Here is a 6,052-nt window from a genome sequence, read left to right on the forward strand (position 1 = left end):
TCAGGCGACCCCCAACTCCTTCAATTGCAAATATCTCGACTTGTATTCTAGATAAACGGGCGTTTTTCTTTTGAAAGCAAGTCAAAAGGAAGAAGTTTTAAGATGATATCAATAACTCCACACGCCCAAAAATTGACAAGGGCCCGATTCCACCGCGTCGTGATTCAATATATCGATTTGCAGTGCTTTTCTTCTCCAAACGAAGAGCAAAATAATCGCGGTACTGAGCGCAAGTTCACCGTCAAAGTGATAATTTTTTTTATTGGATCTGCCATTTTCTCCATTATAGATTTTTTTCTTCAGGGTAAGTTATGTGTGTAGATTATTGCTATATCCATAAGTGGCGACCTCTTACAGCCTGGCTGGTGTATTAAAATGGAGCCCAAACATTGGGCCCGGTAACCCGGCCTGGCACCCGCCACGACTGGACGCACAATAAGGCACACAATATACCCTCTAGATTGTAAGGCGAGCCGGGCGATCACGGGAGTTGGGGGTGTCAATACTGCCACAGAGGCGGCGTGCACACACCGCTACACCACAACGACCCCAGAACGAAACCCTGACCAGGTGAACAAAGGCGGACATAAAAAGATCGCCCGGTTTGCTTCTCAACTCGATCGATTTCAGGCTGACTGAAAAAAAAATTCCGATACGTTCAGTTGTAATTCTACATGCAAATCTTTGTGTGGTGGGATCAAATCAGAGCGGAGAGGCTCTTCGGATACTCGGCTTTGTTGTGTATTTGCTGGTTGACTGAATTCTGATAGCCATTAGCTTTGAGCGATCGAGTCGCCCCACTCCTGGTAGCTGTGTGTAGTGCAGTCTAAGCAACACAGTGCTCGCCTGGACGTACGTAAGCCTACAGTGAGAACACCGGTCCAAAGACAGGATTATTTGATCTGTGCAGACGGATAGTGCCGGATTAGTGAGATTGCACTCCTGCAGGATTGCTCCAGCCAGCGACTGTGCCCTCTTGTGGCTATGGAGATCTAAAGAGGACAAGCCTTACAGTGCCGGACCGTACAATACAATAGTGAGACAAACCCTTGCTGAGTTGGATACTTTTGGATTCTGTGTTGGTTGAATTTAGGTGGTCTCACATTCTTTTGATATACTACAAAACCCAGGAATCTTGAACTTACCAAAGGTATGTATCTCTTCGATATCTGTTTCATATGGAGCCACCCAAGGCAGAATATGTGAATACCATTGGGCTGGAATTCAAAATCGTATCCTCGAATATTGTTGATAATAAAGAATTCAGTTCACAACAGCAGTCCATTGTCGAGGAGAAAAGTGGCCATCTTAGACAGATTGTCCTCTTTGGGACAGAGTCATTGTAATAACAAACGCAAGATGGGAAGTAGGGAATGGTTGTTTGTACAAGTGATTGTCTTGGACAGGTTGCCGCAAGAGCAGTTTCAACTTATTTGATAAATACATGTAGATACACGACAAAAAATAGTCGGTTAACTTTGTAATTCGTGTAGCGACTCTATAGACTACGGTAATACAACAATTTAAATGCAACGTTTATTGTCCTTCTCAGAGAACGCTCCAACCACTTTCCTCCCCGGCCTAAATGGATTTTATTGGACGGGAAGTGGGAGATAATAAGTAAGCCCAGTGTACACCAGCAAGAGGTTACACTGCTCCAGTGGCCAATCTGCTCTTTGGAGTGCCGGCTCGTTGTTTATCTATGCTATTCTTCTTTTAAACTGTAATCAAAGAGACACCTGTTCTGCTTTTGAAACCTCCTTGTGAGCTATATCAGGCCCGACGCTCAAACCAAAGTAAATTATGTGATCAGGATGCACAAGTTGTTTAAAACACTCAAATAGGCTGGTTCGGATACATAAAAACCGAACTAATATGGTTCCTTTTTGCTGTCTGTCTGTCTGTCTGTCTGTCTGTCTGTCTGTCTGTCTGTCTGTCTGTCTGTCTGTCTGTCTGTCTGTCTGTCTGTCTGTCTGTCTGTCTGTCAGCGCATGTGCTTACCTGCCTTCCTGCCTGCCTGTCTTCCTGCCTGCCTGCCTGCCTGCCTGCCTACCCGCCTGCCTGCCTGCCTATGTGCCTACCTGCCGGCCAGAACGTATATCCGCCGGCATGGCATGGCGTGGTTTGGATTAACTGCCCCCTTTTTAAAGAAATATAAAATAAATGTAAAGTCATTGAAGAGGAGAGAACTCCGAATTTAACTTCGTTCTCCAATAAGACCTAGCCAACTGGATAGAGAACCTTGAGAACGTCAAAAATAACCCAAGTTCAAGAATGTCCCTTTTGGGATGAGAGCCAGGATCCTTCTTATGTAGTCTAGCATAGTACCAAGTGATCTATCGGCCTACTCAAGTTTGCCCATCGAGACGTGCATAAGTCTAACGATATCAAAAACAGGTCGGATTTGTTCTATCACTACGATCCTGCTCCTTGTGACAACATCATGGACGAGGGTACATTGACTCAATTCGACCTAAGCAGCCGCCAAGGTAACTAACGATTTCCATTGAACAAGCATTGTTCTCTCTCGCATGCAGGAAAAGGTATAACATCTTTTCAGCCCTTCATCCCGTGATTATGGCTAATAAAATGGAAGCCCAAAACTCGACAGCTTCCTTCTAAAGGCATACCTGTTTGAGTCACATTTACGTTTTCAGCATTACCGGGGAAAACCCAAAACTAATTTTGTTAAATTGTTTGCCGGAAGCGACATATCTGCGGGGTTTTCAGATTGTCATATGGAACGTAGCGAAGAATTCTGTACGTGGTTGTACAACAGTAGAAATGGTAATAATACAGACAGTCGGGGGGGGGGGGGGTGGGGGTGCTTTGCTAGCTCAGCTGATATCATGCTGGACTGTGGGGCAATTGGCCCTGGTTTGAATCCCCTACTGGACATTCTTGAACTCTGGTCGTTTTGAGGAGCTTTCAATGGTCTTTTTTATTCACATAATAGTGTTGATGGGACAGTGAAACCAATGCAAAAGTTTCATAACAGAAAAGAAAGAAAAAGAGATAGGAAGTAAATGACTGGCTCATGAAGAGACAGCAGAAAATGAGCATGTCTCCTAAGGAGCAGTTATCAGGGTTATAACCAAAACGTTGGAATCAGAAACAAAATAATATTTCCCAGAAGGATTCCGCCTTTGGTTATCAAAGCTCAAAGAGATGAGAAAGCCCAGAGCATTTACTTGTTTTTTAAAGAAACATTTGCTTCATGATAGACAAGAGTTTAGTAAGTTGCATAACGATTGTAGTGGGATAAGCCATGGACTGTTTCACGTAATCCAGAGCAGACTGGACATGATAATAAATAATAAAAACATTGCATTTATACAGCACATTTCCACAAAGAAGTTAGTGCTCAATGCGCTGTACGATAATACAAAGAACATATGCCGCGCACAGCTCCTTTTGTAATCCTCTCTCTCTCTCTCTCTCTCTCACACACACACACACACACACACACACACACACACACACACACACACACACACACACACACACACACACACACACACACACACTAGTCTCAGTCTGTCTCTGTCTCTGTCTCTGTCTCTCTCTCTCTCTTTCTCTCTTTCTCTCTCTCTACCGTCTTTCTCTCTCTCCCTTTCTCTCTCTCTCTCTCTCTCTCTCTCTCTCTCTCTCTCTCTCTCTCTCTCTCTCTCTCTCTCTCTCTCTCCAGTACATCCTTGAGTAAAGACAATCCTACAAAGCTTACCCAAACACCCTCGCACACATTGATGAATTCACATAGTCATAAATTCTCACAGAACAGAACAGCATGAAAAAACGATACTGAGAGAACATAATAGATACTGAGGGAACATAATAATATTTGCATTGGGATTTTTTTTTAAAGTGAATATTGTACAAACGCAGAGAAGGAAATTGTCTGAACTATGTATTATGAAGAAAAGATTGACTAACACTCACACTACACGAAAATTAGGGCATATTTATGTCATAGGTTTGCTGATCTTAACCTTTGTGATGTGTTAAAAGTAACTTACCTATAAATAATGATTTTTAAAAAAAAATCAAAGCAATGCTTCATCCTTCGATTTTCCCCACATTTGTAATATAAGAACATGCATTGGATGTCGAATGTCAGAGAAGAGAAGACCCGGAAAGCCTGTCTACTTGAGGCAAGTTCTATGTAACACCAGCTCAAACTTTAAGAAAGCGGAGCGCTATTGTCTGCAGTGTAAAGGACACTACATGTCACATTCTAAAAGGAGAATCGATTAAGTATGTAAACATTAGTTATTTTGTAAGTTTAGAAAAACCTGCAAAAATAACACGTTAAATAACCCACAATCGATTTCTCCTCACATTTAACGGGCTAAAAAAAAGGGAGGGGGAGAAGGGAAGGGGGAGAAGGCGAGAGAGAGAGAGGGAGGGGGAGAGGGGGGAGAGAGGAGGGAAAGAGAGGGTAGAGAGGAGACATAGGGATTACGGGGCGTATAAACGTTCAAACAATCATGCTGATCCCATTTGGAGTAATGTCTTCATATTCTGGCGGGTTACTGCTGTTTGGTTTTTTTCTTTTTAAAATCCCCTTTGTCTCAACTTCACCTTGAGTGATACGTTTGATCAATATTGATCAATGATTTAGATCAATTGTCGGTGTGCGACCTGGCCCGAAGTTACTGTAAACCATGACGGTTTATTGTTTGTTCGCTCATCCATGAAAATACATCCACTGTTGTTCTATTCTCTGGAAGCAAAACTTTTGGTCCACCTTGTTACCTTCTTTAATGATCTGTCAGGTGTCTTCTCATTCCGATCGTCCCCATATCCTGACTTTAACAACACTGGGCTGACCTCGCATAGTTTGATGAGAACATAAGTTCGGGCTGATTTTTATCTGTCATGTGTGACAACGAAATCTCTGCAAGACTCAAGACAGATGATGTGATTTCCTTGAGCATACCCAACCTCGGAATATACCCCCTCCCCCCGCCCCCCAATATACACAGACATTCTTTGGTCCTGAATATACCTTTCTAAGATAATATAAGACTCCCTGTCCTCGCAATACCTTTTGATTTCTTTTACACCGACCATTTTTACAAATGGTGTTGATAAGAATTTTAAGAGTTGTCACATTCACAGAAAAAAACACCTAAAACCTTTGCAACCTCCTTCTCTTCATGAATGCATAGATTTAATCTTATGTTGAACCTACTGCCTTTACCAGGTGACTTAAAATAAAGAACTTGTATAAGTATATATTTTTTCAGAAATCATACTACACAAAGATGTATCTTATCTTATCTTATCTTATCTTATCTTATCAAAATACCGTGTATGTTCAATGCTCCCTTATCTCAAAACTACAATGCTCTATCTGCTCAGCACCTAGTATTGGAAATTTGTCGTTAAAAATTGTGAGTTTCACATCATGTTAAGCTTTTCAAGTAGGCCTACATTTCTTTGAATATCTTGATAACGACTCCGAATATTCTTACGATTTTAATAGAGCAGATTGAAGATTTGGTTTCTGACCTACTAACTCCAAACGGTAAAAAAATGTCAAATAGAACTTTGTAATTCTGAGGCAGTGAGATGTGAGCTCACCCCTTCTCTACTCTTCGGCATTGAGCTTCTTGGAATTTCTATTGCCCCATACCTTAACGGTCTTACCGTATCGTGACAGCAGTGAGATAAGATAAAGGCATGTCATGTATGGCAGGGTCTTGGAAAAGAAACAATATCAGCCTGCTATGTGATTACATAGAAACAGGCCTATAGTACATTCAAGGGCGTAGACATTGACAGTGGTTATTGAGGTTTCGAGACAAATTTTAGAGATATTCGTTTTCACTTCGTAAAAAGTAATGTTTCAAACTACCGGTACTCATTTGTTCGAAATTGATATACAGAAGAGTAGGAAGACATGGAATAACATCAAGGAGCTTGCCCAGGATAGAGAAAGGTTGAAAGTGTTTGTTCGTAATCTATAACCTGATGCAGGGTGAGAAAGGCAATGGTGATGATGATGATGATGATGATGATGATGATGATGATGATGATGATGATGATG

The 6,052-nt window shown here is 41.7% G+C and overlaps 1 protein-coding gene across 1 annotated transcript in view; it reads left to right on the top strand.

Annotated features, from left to right (window-relative positions):
• Positions 1-227: 227 nt before the first annotated feature.
• The window catches only part of LOC101861246 (serine/threonine-protein phosphatase 6 regulatory ankyrin repeat subunit A), a gene marked incomplete in the record, with an annotated part of 29,436 nt that continues 23,611 nt past the window's right edge, over positions 228-6,052 (top strand). The window contains 1 exon segment of the mRNA XM_005089107.3: positions 228-1,150.

The sequence above is a fragment of the Aplysia californica genome, unplaced genomic scaffold (assembly GCF_000002075.1).
Source record: "Aplysia californica isolate F4 #8 unplaced genomic scaffold, AplCal3.0 scaffold00003, whole genome shotgun sequence".
NCBI classification, from domain to species: domain Eukaryota; kingdom Metazoa; phylum Mollusca; class Gastropoda; order Aplysiida; family Aplysiidae; genus Aplysia; species Aplysia californica.